Here is a 14071-nt window from a genome sequence, read left to right on the forward strand (position 1 = left end):
TGCCCGTGAGGTCCTATTTCTGTCTGCTCCAAGCCTTGGCTTCCTCCATCTATAATATGGAGTCAATATGGATAAGTTCTCCAGACTGCTCATCCCTAATAAATTATGAGTTAAGGAGGGACATGGGCGTTGATTTCCCTAAAATATAAGCTGCTCTTTGACTGAAATGTGGAGTGATTTTAGCACCATCAACTTTAGCCTCCTAAAAAGCTCAAGGAAGGGGTGCCTAGGTGGCTTAGTTGTTAAGCATCAGCCTTCGGCTCAGGTCATGATCCCAGGGTCCTGGGATCGAGCCCCACATCGGGCTCCCTGCTCGGCGGGAAGCCTGCTTCTCCCTCTCCCACTCCCCCTGCTTGTGTTCCCTCTCTCGCTATGTCTCTCTCTGTCAAATAAATAAATAAAATTTTAAGAAAAAAAATTTTAAAAATAAATAAACAAATAAATAAATAAATAAAAAGCTCAAGGGAGTCAGGAGCTGTCGACACACAAGACAGCTGAGGTGCAGAGATAAAGGTTCTGAAGTCCTTCATCACTGACAGAACCCAGGTATTCCACGTCATGTCAGCCCAGGGTCCCCTGTGCCTATTTCATCAGCAAGCAAAGGCCTGCACTCCCAGGATTGGACAGTCTTGTGATTATGACACCTGCTATCATCTGAGGCCCATCCAGGACCTTCTGACCTCCTTATCAACTCCCGGCCCTGATTTTACACCTCTCTGCATCTGCCCACAATGCCAGAACTCCATGGGGAGAAGCAATGCTTCCCTTGACCACCATGATGGTTTTACATGGAAATGACGCAATTTCAGTGGGGGTGCTGAGCAAGCTCTCTGTGCACTCAACACTCTGGGCTCATCATTTGCTCTTCTCTGAGACCAGTGACCCCATCTCAGGGCTCTCCTCACTCTGACCCCTGGCTCTCCTGCCATCTTCTCTGGTTTCTACAATAGCTGTCCCTTAAAAGTTGGGGGATTCAAGGCTCCGTCTTTGGCCCTCTGGTCTTCACTCTACACTTTCCTGAGTTGTACCTTTCACCCCTCTACGGATGAGCCCAGAACCACAGACCCATCCCTAATCTAGTTCCTGGTCAAGGAATGTCCTACAAGTACCTTAAACCTAGCCTGACTGACATGAAAGTAATTACTTCCTTCCCCAAATGGGCTCCTCTCCTGGGTTCCCTATCTCCCTCAAAAGCCACATCAGTTAGCAGCCAGGCATGCATCATCTCTGACTTCACCCATACTCACTTCCCATGAGAGGTCACGAGATGCAATCAGTCCTACTTTCAACATACCTCACACCTCTCTCCTGACCTCACCGTCCCCACCACCATGACCCTCACTCAGGTTTTGTCATCTGTTGCCCAGATTACTACAGTGTGTCTCAAATGGCCCCTAACCTCCAAGCCCTCTGCTACACCTACTACCAAAGGTACTTTTCCAAAACAGATCTGCTGGTGTCATTCCCTTACTCCAAATTCTTTCATGGTTCCCTAAGTCTTCAAGTCCTTCCTAATGCGACCTCAGCCACCTTTCAGTGTTGGCTCTCACCACTCTCCAAAAGCACCCTATTCTTCAGCAAGCCCACACTAGTCATTCCCCTAAAGCCATGCACGTTTTCGGCATTTTTCTCATGCTGCACCTCTGCCTAGCATGCCCTTCCACCCTTTTCCCACTAAGCAAAGTCGACTCAATTCAAATGCCATCTCCTCTGAGGTGCCTTCTCTGACCCTCCCAGCCCCGTTCCCAGACGGCCACTCTTCCCTCTGGACCCTCACTGCTTTGGTCCCACCTCTGTGCCCCCAGCCCCTCTCAGCATGGAACACTTTGGATGTTCAAACACTGGCAGAATTAGATTCATTCGTTCATACATTAACTTATTCAGTCAACAAATATTTATTTAGAGGCGCCTGGGTGGCTCAGTCATTAGGCGTCTGCCTTCGGCTCAGGTCATGGTCCCAGAGTCCTGGGATCGAGCCCCACATCGGGCTCCCTGCTCCGCGGGAAGCCTGCTTCTCCCTCTCCCACTCCCTCTGTTTGTGTTCCCTCTCTCACTGTGTCTCTCTCTGTCAAATAAATAAATAAAATCTTTATTTAAAAAAAAAAACACAAATATTTATTTAGACCTTGCTCTATGCAAAGCATAGTTTTAGGGGAGCCTGAGTGGCTCAGATGTTTGGGCATTTGCCTTCGGCTCAGGTTGTGATCTCAGGGTCCTGGGATTGAGCCCCACGTCGGGCTCCCTGCTCAGTGGGAAGCCTGCTTCTCCCTCTCCCTCTACCTCTCCCCCAGCTTGTACTCTCTTGCTGTCAAATAAATAAATAAAATCTTTTTTAAAAATTTAAATTAAAAAAAAAAAACCATAGTTTTAGGCACTGGTGGGAGGGGGTGTGCAAGGACGTGAGACCCAGAATCGACCAGGGAGCTAGATGCGTGCCCTCACATCTGTGCTACCTGACAGCCTGTGAGAAGGGCACAGGGGCTCCCTGGGGGGGAACCTCCCAGCACGGAAGAATCCAAGTGGTCCACTGGGACCCAGGCTGGGAAGGGGTTGGCAAGTACTGCTGAATTCCAAGCATTATCAAACATCCCCGTTCAGTCCTGTCCAATTCTTTGTGCACCATGCTAGGAGCCGCACAGAGCCATCTCAGTTCCCACTACCCTTCAAGGTCCCAGCTCCCGTGACCTTTGTGAAGTCCTCCCTGCCTGCCCCAGGCCACTTGAACTCTCACTGCCCCAAATTCCTGTAGCACTCATGCCTCTGGGTGTGTACAGTTCTGCTCCACTGGTCATTTTTATCTGTTGGTCCTGCTATTTGCATCTGTCAGTACCCCAGCAGGGAACAAACAGCACTCTCGCATGAGGATGACTGTAGGAGAGTTTTTAAATAAAGGGTCTATTTACAAAGGTGTGCGCCGGTTAGAGAGGAACCAGGAGAGATAGGGCTATGCCCAGCGCTGGTAACAGGGCACTGTCACAACCCTAGGACTGAAGAGCTGCGGGAAAGGACTATCACTGGACCCTGGAAGGTGGGGGTCAAACAGAATTCCCCACAGGCAGAGATAGCATTCCTAGCCAGCACCCACACTCTATCCCCACCATCTTCCCCTCATCTTCCACCCCCAAGCATCCAGTGTCCTGCACCTTTAGGACCAGAGAGGCGACCTGGAGCTGGAGCTGCTTCTTCCAAATGCCGGTGCTGATACAGACCCTGATGCCAATCTAGAGGGTCCCATCTGCCCAATGCCAAGACCCAGTGCTGGCCATGCAGATGTATTTGAATGTATAGGCTTCTTCCCTAACTTACACAGACCCTGTGGGCTCTACCCGCCGAGACTGTGCCAACATCTGGCTGTGGAATACTGAGGCCACGCTGCCCCCTTTCTAGGGGTGCCAATGTTTCTCCTTCCAAGAAAAAGCACATCACCTGGCTAGTAAACGTCTAAGGGAGGCTGGAGGAAAGGGGCCGCTGGAATTCCAGGGCTCTTTACCAACACTATTTGACATCACTCCCCAAGTTGTACCAGGAACCAGGGGAGCCCATAAGTCTGCTTGAAGTTTCTCTAAACAGCAAGTGCTGGATATTAGGCAGCTCCAGCCACAGCCCCCACATGAGAGCTTGCAAGGGGTGTGGGGCTTTGCCCTTCCTGTCAGCCCAGCCAAGAGCCCAGCCTCATCAGCACCATAAACAGGGCCCTAAGAAGGGGGGCCGGGGGTGGAGGATGGACTGCTTTTTCTGCACCACAGTCAATTAATAAGAAAGTTAAAAAGGCCATTGTGTTATTCCACTTATGAAAAGAATGTGACCTGGGGCCGCCGTTCCAGGTACCTGCTCTCAGCAGCTCTGGTGTTGCTCTGGGTGATAAGGGCGGCTCTGGGGGAGTGAGGATCTGTCTGGTCTCCTGTAAGTGCTTATGCTGAGCAGCCCACAGGGCCTACGGCAAGGAAATCACAGTCAGCAGGTTCATCTGAGGCTCTCCCCAAACCCTCTGCTGTTCTCCACAAGCCCCAGGCTGCCCCTCAGGGGTCAAGCCCCTAAGCAGGATTCCCAGGCCTCTGTGGCATGTCTGTTCTGTGTCCTGTTCTCTGTCTTCTAAGATGTGACCAAGTCAATCTGATCCCCGGCCTGCACAGATGTGGCCATGTCAAGTGTGAAGCCTGAATGGACAGGCTACTTACCATCAGCATCAGGGCCTGTGTCACTGTCCGCAGAAGCCCAGGACTGGGTGGATGAAGCCGCCAGAGAAAGAACACTCTCACGTACTGGCCAATGCCTGAAATTCCACCCTTAGGACATTCATTCCTTTAACTTAAAACACTAAATCGTCAGGAATCCTCTGTTCTGGGAGAGAGGAGTGACCTGCCACCCCTTTCCTCCAAGTGGCCACATGTTCATTGTTCATTCCAATGGCAGCTTTCCAGAGACAATGATCTTGTCCTTGCCAGGGTACCTGAGTCCTGGCACAGACGGGACTATGGCCTGCTAGTGAGGAGATGCTGCCGTGGGCTAGCCCCGTCGAGATCAAATGGTTCCATGGAAAAAGCAGTAGCCCAAGGATCAGCAGCTATAGGTCCTAGGCTTAAGAAGGTCACTCCTCAGGGTGCCTGGGTGGCTCAGATGGTTGAGCATCTGCCTTCAGCTCAGGTCATGATCCCAGGGTCCTGGAATCGAGCCCCACATCGGGCTCCTGACTCAGCGGGGAGCCTGCTTCTCCCTCTCCCTCTGCCTCTCCCCCTGCTCATGCTCTCCCTGTGTGTGTGTGTGTCTCAAATGAATAAATAAAAAAATCTTAAAAAAAAAAGAAGGTCAGGGCGCCTGGGTGGCTCAGTCGTTAAGCATCTGCCTTCAGCTCAGGTCATGATCCCAGGGCCCTGGGATCGAGTCCCACGTTGGGCTCCCTGCTCAGCGGGAAGCCTGCTTCTCCCTCTCCCACTCCTCCTGCTTGTGTTCTCTCTCTTGCTGTGTCTCTCTCTATCAAATAATAAATATTTTTTTTTAAAAAAAGGTCACTCCTGGGGGCACCTGGGTGGCTCAGTCAGTTAAGTGTCTGCCTTTGTCTCAAGTCATGATCCCAGGATCCTGGGATTAAGTCCTGCATCGGGCTCCCTACTCAGCAAGGAGTCTGCTTCTCCCTCTCCCTCTGCCCCTCCACCTCGCTCATGCTCCCTTTCTCGCTCTCTCGCTCTATCTCAAATAAATAAACAAAAATATCTTTAAAAAAAAAAGGTCACTCTTTGGGGCACCTAGGTGGCTCAGTCGGTTAAGCATCCGCCTTCAGCTCAAGTTGTGATCCCAAGGTCCTGGAATCAAGTCCCACATCAGGCTCCCTGCTCAGCAGCAGGGAATCTGCTTCTCCCTCTACCTTTGCCTCTCTCCCCTGTTCATGCTCTCTCTCTCTCTCGCTCTCTCTCTCTCTAAAAAATAAACGAAAATTTAAAAAAAAAGAATGGGGCACCTGGGTGGCTCAGTCAGTTAGGCATCTGCCTTTGGCTTAGTCATGGTCCCAGGGTCCTGGGATCCAGCCCCATGTCAGGCTCCCTGCTCAATGAGGAGTCTGCTTCTCCCTCTGCCTCTGCCCCTCTTTCCCACTCGTGCTCTCTCTCACCTGCTCTCTCTCTCTCAAGTAACAAATAAAAATCTTAAAAAAAAAAGAAAAAGAAAAAGAAGGTTACTCCTTTCCCTGGGTCTCAGTTTCCCCAACTCTAAACTGAGGAGGTGGTAAGTGTTCTCCAGGTTTCCTCCCAGCTCCGAAATGCTCTGCCATGCAAGGTCCTGATCCTCCAGGACCAGAGATGCACGGCCCCAGCAGGCCCTGTGGCAGGCTGAAGGAAGCTCCCCCTTGCAGCTCAAGTTCAATGTATCCAACAGTTGCTTCCAGATTTCTCCCCCACCTCTTCCCTCGGGTCCTCAGGCCCCTCCCACCAGCCCCCAATCACAGGTCCCATTCCTCCTTCTGACCCCCACTGATTTGGCCCTCACCCCGCATCAAACAGTCTTCCAGTCTCTGAGTTCATGTAAGAGCGAAGTCTTTTGCCACCAGGGTCTGCCCTTTGTTGGACATGACCTTTCCAGGAGCCACCTCTCAGGACGCAAAGAGACAGATGTACCTGTGTGTCACCACAGAGCTGGGCTTCCAGATCCACAGCTGCCCTTCCCCTCAGCTCTGCTCTCCCCACTGCTGTCCAGCAGCCAGCCGCAGAGCCTGCTCCTAAGGCCTCCCCGCAGCCTCAAGCATCGCTGTGCTTTTACCTCCAGCACGTCCAAACCCCAAGCCCTGGGCTGGTAAGACCCCTGCCAACGCTAGGGCAGGGAGCCCCACTTCCCACATGCTCCTTGCTGATCCCTAGCCCCCCTTCCGGTAGTTCAAGGTCACATTAGTCAGGACAGGGTGCCTGGGTGGCTCAGTTGGTTAAGCGACTGCCTTCGGCTCAGGTCATGATCCTGGAGTCCCGGGATCGAGTCCCGCATCGGGCTCCCTGCTCGGCGGGGAGTCTGCTTCTCCCTCTCCCACTCCCCGTTTGTGTTCCCTCTCTCGCTGTGTCTTTCTCTGTCAAATAAATAAATAAAATCTTAAAAAAAAAAAAAAAAACATTAGTCAGGACAAAGGCCAAGATGAAACTATGTGAAGTTTCTTTCCTCATTTTGGTCAGCAGCTATGACAGCCCTAGACCCCTCTCCCACACCTACTGCAGCTCCTGACTGACAGGAGAGAAAGATGCCAACCCAAAGCCACCCTAACTTTCTCTGTGAAAAGGCTCAACCAAAGGCCTCCAGAGGGAGAACACTGAGGTCCTCAAAGCACCCACTACCAGCGGCAGCTGCCATCAATCTTAAGCCCCAGGACAGCCCAAGAAAACAGTTAAAAGCTGACCTTTACATTTCTCAAGAACATCCGGCCCTGTCCCCGGGCACGTTTTCATCTATAATCACTTTGGCAAAGGGGAGCTCAGAGGGTTCTTTCTTCTTAAAGATTTCCTTGGTCTTGCCAGGTCCTGGGTTGCTGTCCTGGCCCTTTACTAAATGTTGGGTGGTGGGAGGAGGAAGTGATGGTCGTTCAGGGAAGGAGGCAGAGGAGCAAGGCTGATGTCTGTGAGCCATGTTTGCAGGTGTGCCCCGCCCCCCAAGAAACCACTGGGTGTGCAAGTGTGTCACCAACAGAAAATGGTTGTGATTTTGTGTGTCTGCCAGGGACTCGTAACTCAGCATAATTCAGCTCTTCTGAAAGACTTAATACCTAAAAATATTACTTCCCCAACTCCATCACAGAACCCTCTCCCAAGGATGAAGGGAAGTGGCTTGACATCAGATTAAAATTTAATTTAAAGCACAGATGCAGGGATGCCTGGGTGGCTCAGATGGTTAAGCCTCTGCCTTTGGCTCAGGTCTTGATCCCAGGATCCTGGGATCAAGTCCCACATTGGGCTCCATGCTCAGTGGAGAGTTTGCTTCTCCCTCTGCCTGCAGCTCCCCTTGCTTGTATGCTTGCTCTTTCGCTCTCTGACAAATAAATAAATCTTTAAAAAAAATAATAAAGCATAGACGCAATGCGGCTTAATCAAAAATATAGATTTTTTTTTTTTTAATTTAATTTGTCCAAACAAGGATAGCTATGATCAATGATATGGCTAGCCGGTTCTCCAAATTCCAGGGCACCAGCAGAAAGCTTAGTAAGAAGTAAGAACAAGAAAGAAAACACCACTTGAATAATCAATACTATGAAGAGACAGTTCCAGGCAGGCAGATAAATTGGCAGAAGTTTAGGATAAAATTATGGATCGCCTATCCATAGTGAAATATTAAGAGCAAAATGGAGGGGCGCCTGGGTGGCTCAGTCATTAAGCGTCTGTCTCCGGCTCAGGTCATGATCCCAGGGTCCTGGATCGAGCCCTGCATCGGGCTCCCTGCCCCGCAGGAAGCCTGCTTCTCCCTCTCCCACTCCCCCTGCTTGTGTTCCCTCTCTCGCTGTGTCTCTCTCTGTCAAATAAATAAATAAAATCTTTAAAAAAAAAAAAAAAGAGCAAAATGGAATTTGGAGGATAATTCCCTGATCCTAGGGGTGGCATCAGGGAGAATGATCACCAACAATTTCAGGGTGCTCCCTTATCAGACACAGCCCCTCAGCTCAGCAGACCGCAGAGCTAAGCCAGGGTGGCATTTCCATTATCCTCATGGACAACCTCCAGCCTGATGGAAGCCAGAAATTCCCTCTTCCAAACAGTTGAATATCTGCCAAACACCTCTGCCCGGGCCCAAAGGTCAAAGCGCAAAAGGTAGTGTTTTTTAATTTTGCTGCTTTTCTGTCTCTTTGTTCTTCCCCATGCCTCATTATCTTGAGATGTCTTTAATAACTGAGCAGGCCTGGAACATTCCTCCTCCTCTTCTCCCACATGGGCTTTTGCCGTCCCCCTCCGTGGAGGAGGACGGCGAGAGTGCCAAGCTAGCTGGCCTGAGTGTCTCCTCCTGGGGCAGCTGGCTCCCAGCCCCCGGGCAGGATCTGGGAACAGAGGGTCCTGGAGCCTCCCCGGAATCCATCAGCCACAGGAAATGAGATTTTAGCAGAAAAGAAGGAGGTCTGTCCACCAACACTTCTGCCCTGCCCTTTGTGTATGCGATCATGTGCATGCGCACCCCTGTACACCCATGAGTTCTCCAGCCAGCAGTGCCTGAGTCATTGTGTCTCATGAGTCAGTAAGTTAGAGAGGTTCTGAGGGAGGTGTTCTAGGTTGGAACACGCCAAATCAGGTGTTTTCCAACAACTCAGGATGACGCTAGGAACACACCCCCATAGACAGGATATTACTTATATGAACAGTGAGTCCCCAGCTGGTCAACGTTCAAGTGGCAACTATAAACATCCCAGATCTCCCAAATACTTCTCAAACCATCAGATTTCCTGTCAGTCCAGGTGCGAGGAAGGAAGGTTGGTATAGTCAAGTCCACAGATGAAGCACTGTGCTGAGAAGGGGGCACTGAGGGGGAAGCAGGTCCCTGACCCCAGGGGACCCCAGGCTTTCAGAGGAACCACCAGCACACACAGAAGGCTGCCAGCGGGGCTCTAACAAACTAAATTCTGAGAGAGTACCAACCAGGGGTCAAGGGAGGTATCCCAAAGGAGGCGGCACTGGAGCCAAGCCTTCACCTCTGAGTGGTATCCGAACCATCTAGCACAGGCTCGTGAGCGCGAGCCCAGGGAACGAAAGGCCAGAGCAGCTGGAGCACAAGCTACTTGAGAGCTGATGAGTCTAGAAAAAAAGCAGAGCCAGGTCACAGAGGATTTGAGCGTTGTGATGAGAATCTGAATTTCATCTGCTCCAGGACACAGGTTTCTAGCAAAGGCTTTCTAATACAGCACATATCCCAGAGGCTGACTGCCTAGGTTCAAGTCCCAGCTCTGCCACTTACTATGTGGCCCTGGGAAAGATGCTCAACCTCTGTGCACCTCAGCTTTCTCCTGTTAAATGTAATTGTGTAAAATCATTTGAGTATCACTGGCTAGGTGGCAAGAATGACAGTGTGACATCAGCTGTGCATGCTTATCAAATACTGCAGAATCAATGTCAGCTCTTTTGGGAGAACATCCACGCTTGTAAGAAATACTGCATCACTGTTAATGGCACAGAGAATATTATGGGGGGAAAACACAGATACTGAGGATTCTGAGTTTTAACTGGGTGGCTCAGTCGTGAAGTATCTGCCTTCGGCTCAGGTCATGATCCCAGGGTCCTGGGATCGAGCCCCACACGGGGCTCCCTGCTCAGTGGGGAGCCTGCTTCTCCCTCTCCCACTCCCCCTGCTTCTGTTCCCTCTCGCTGTCTCTCTCTCTCTCTCTGTCAAATAAATAAAAAATCTTTGAAAAAAAGAAAAATTTTTAAAAATTTAAAAAATAAAATAATTCAGAAGGGTGGATCTCTGTCTGAAGATGAGAAAATTTCAAGAACACCTACACTAATTTACTTCATTTATAAACTTCTTAAGTATGCACAAGGTAAACATATGATTTTGAAAACTTATGTCTAGGGGCACCAGGGTGGCTCAGTTGTTAAGTGTCTGCCTTTGGCTCAGGTCATGATCCTGGGGTCCTGGGATCGAGCCCCACATCGGGCTCCCTGCTCGGCAGGAGGCCTGCTTCTCCCTCTCCCATCCCCCTGCTTGTGTTCCCTCTCTCACTGTGTCTCTCTCTGTCAAATAAATAAATAAAATCTTAAAAAAAATAAATCTCTTTCCAAAAAAAAAATCTCAAATCATTTAAAAAAAATGAAAACTTATGTCTAAACAAGTCTAAAAGAGCTCTTTCATTAAATATACCATAAAAATTTGAAATGATAAGAAAGTATTGTGCTGGGCGCCTGGGTGGCTCAGTCAGTTAGGCGATGAAATTCAGACTCTCAGGCTCAGGTCACAATCCCGGGGTGCTCTGGCTCAGGTCCACAATCCGTGTTGGGCTCCCTGCTCAGTGGGGAGTCCGTTTCTCCCTCTGCCCTCCCTCTGCCCTCCCCCTGCCTTGTGCTCTCTCTCTCTCTCCTCTCTCTCCCTCAAATAAATAAAATCCTAAAAAAAAAAAAGGATTGTGTCAAAATTTTTCTCAGTGCTACAAAATAAGGTGCATCTTACAATGGATAGCATCTTCAAGCCAATGAGATATGGTCATAATCACATATACCTCCTATGATTGTTAGGAGGATTAAATGAGTTAATATTTATATTAACCACTCAGAATGGTGCCTGGCACATAATGATTCCAATATACATGCTATCAAATAAATTATCTGATTTGTGTCTTAGAAACATTCCCAGCAGGGCTGTGCATTAAAGGAGGGAAGTGGGGTCACGGGGCAGGAGAGCCCTGCAGGGGTCTGGGACAGAGAAGATGAGAGCCCGTGGCAATCACGGCCATGTGGACAGTAAGTGCCAGGCAGGCTGGAAAGAGTTTCAGAGGTGGGTCCTCACACATCCGATACAGGTGTGTATGAGGAAGAGGGAGGAGGTAAAAACACCACCAGAGGTTTCTAGCTAGGGTGACAGAGCAATGCTTTCACCTGAGATGGGAAATGCAGAGAAGCAGATATGGGAAAGAAAAGAGTGACATCTGTGGGTCATGTTGAGTGGGGATGGCTATGGAACATCCAAGTGAAGTATCTGGCAAGAAGCTAGAAATTAAGATTTAGTGCTTAACAGATGCATCCAGGACTGCAGAAAGAAAGAAGGAGGGAAGGGAAGGAGGTAGGGGAAGAGGAAGGGGAGCTAAACGGATTCCTGCCACCACACACTGACGGCATCACCTTTGCAGCACTCACACATTCTCTTTAATACCTGAGGTATTTATGTATTTGTCAGGCTCCCCCACTAAAGAGGGAGCAGAGGGCAGGGATCATGTCTCCCCTATATTTGTAACACAGTGCTTAGCCCAGAAACCAGCACCCGCTAGCCATTCCATGAAGATTTGTAGGTACCACACCCTTCAAGGGTAGAAGCCTTGACACCTTGTCCTTTGGTTCATTTGCTCGTCACTCTGCTCCCTCAATCTCTGTTTGACGACTACAAAACAAAACTGATTCAGATCAGGAAAGAGGCAGGCTCCCTGCCAACATCAACACTCACCAGGTGATGAGGGAGAAGAAAGGGACAAGAGAGGGGCCAGGAGAGGTGATAAACAAGACAAGATAGGTCAACACAGAAGATGAGAGAGAGAAGTAAGGACATTCCAGGATTGGCCATGAGTCTCTGCTTGCTGTCTCCTGCTGTGGCCTCAGTGTCTCCCACCAGGAAACCCCACCCTCTCAGCTTTCCAGTTCAAGCAGTGTCTGAAAGTGGATGGAAAGCACCCTGACCCCAGGAGCTTAGCTGCAGGGCATCTCTCTGTGGCTGAGTGATCACAAGCCAAACCCCTCACCTCACTCAGTGGGTCTCGGTTTCCTCATCTATACCCTGAGGAGGTGGACACATGTGGATGCCTGCTATTTCTCTACTCAGAGCCTCTCCTCTGCCTCCCATCAGCATGCAGGGAGAGCCGGCTGCACCACGCAAATTTACCTTTACAGTGCTTTGCAAGCACTTTTCACTAGTCCCCTGTTGTTCCAGCCTTGCCATCCTCCCCCACTCTCCCTCTGTCTCTGCTACTTTTGTATCCAGCACCCTCCTCCAGACTCTGCTCTGCATCACACGGTGGGTCTATCAGGGTCTATCATCAGGGTCAACCTCTGAGACTCTTTCCTAATGGTCCCAGGGCACCCCACACCCCACAACCCAAAGACCTGGCTGTCAGTCCCACAAATGCTCCTGTGATCACGTCATTGTTCTGGGTGAGTCACTGTCCAATTCAAGGAGTCTGAAAGGGAAGTTAGGGACCACCTCCTAGTACACACCCTTAGCCACAATGGGCTTTCTGATGAGTCCTTACTCTTAGGGGATGGTCCAATCATACCCTGCCGGCCCCTAGGGCCCAGGGTGAGAAAATGGACAGGAAAAGGGGCAGCCCATAGCCTTCCCGGTGTGAGCAGGCCCTGATAAAGGGCAGATGGGAGAGCCCTGCCCTGGGGAGACAAAGGAAAACAGACACTGGATGAGATCAGGGAAATGCTGGTCCACCCTGCTCCACACCACCACACTTTCCGTGGATGACCCAGAATGAATCCAGGCTCTAATTTTAGTCACTGCCTACCCGCTTCCCTGCTCAGGCCCATCACAGAAATGCTGGGTCTGCCTGGCCTGGGGTTATCGCAGGGGCACTCCACCCACCCACCCCTGCAACCAGGATACTCTAAAACCCCATGGCGTGTTCCACTGACCCCTTTGCTCTTTCCTTGCCCCAGCTGGCTTAGAGGGCACAAAGTCACTTTACTTCATCAGAGCTCAAAAGGGGCAGCTGAGGCACTGAACAGGGAAGGAGGTCCCAGGAGGTGACTGGGAGCCCAAAGAAGGCTGGAGCCTCAAAGCATGAGGTGGCATCAGCAAAATAGTGGCCATGACAGTCCCGTGAGACCATGGGGCTTTACAAGGAGACCCTGGAACAGAACAAGAGTTGGGATGGGCAGGAAGAGGAATACTGATAGGAGGAAGGAACAGGCCAGAAGTGCCACAGAGAGGTCCAGGAAACCAAATGTAGTAACATGAAGTTCTGTAGGGAGGTGAAGGGAGCAGTATGAATGGGGGATCCGAGGAATGAAAACCCCCAAAAGACCCTGAGGTAAATGCAAAAATAGGTCCTTGGAGGGCAAGGGTTGGCAAGCCAGCCCAAGCACCAGTTTTCCAGAAGTGAAAAGACCCAGAAGAAATGAAAGAAAAACAATACAGGTTTTGGAAATGGGTTTTCCTGGGTGAGTAGGGTCAGAGGGGGCAGGCAACGTGTGGTTTTAGCTCAGGGAGCTAAATACCGGGAAAAGCTGATTTTTTGACGTACTCCGTGTCCTGGGGCTTGGTTTATGCCGTTGTTAAGAACAGCGCTTCTCCCAGGCGCGCTGGACAGTCAGTTGAGCGGTTTGACAAGGTGCACGCTCTTTGAGGGCAGAGAACATCTTTGTTCATCCTGTTCTGATGGGTTTTCAGAGATTTTAAGTTATATATGTAAAAACCCACCAGAACAGCTGTCGGCCAGCACACCATACCCACAACTACCCACTGGGTTTGTATCCCAAGCAGTGCTCGGTCCCAGGAAATATTTGTTGCTTTGAGACGATCTCAGTGAGCACGAAAGAAAATATCAGTCAGTTAGTTAAGCAGTGGGTTCGACGTGGGGACTGAGCAGACTTTCTTCTCCCTGAATCATGGTCCTAATGAGGGCTCTAGGCTGCCACACAAAGCGTGGAGCAGTGTCACGTGAAGGGCACTGCCCTGCCTGCCTGCTGTCTCCCTTACACCGGCCGGCTCGTCCCCAACCAGGGTTGGCCCAAAGGGAGCAGCTGGGCCCTGCTGTGTTCTCAGAACTCAGGATTACCTCTGGCATCAGCAAATAGCACCAGAAAGTTCCATCAGAAACTAGGGACAAAATAAATAAATAAAAAGAAACCAGTAACAGGTGCCTGCCATCACCCTAATTAAAATAAATATGCAGTCCACCATGATCAGTCAGCCTTCT

Source organism: Mirounga angustirostris, unplaced genomic scaffold (genome assembly GCF_029215605.1).
Source record: "Mirounga angustirostris isolate CCGP_5_RB_7025 unplaced genomic scaffold, mMirAng1.0.hap1 SCAF_12, whole genome shotgun sequence".
Classification (NCBI taxonomy): domain Eukaryota; kingdom Metazoa; phylum Chordata; class Mammalia; order Carnivora; family Phocidae; genus Mirounga; species Mirounga angustirostris.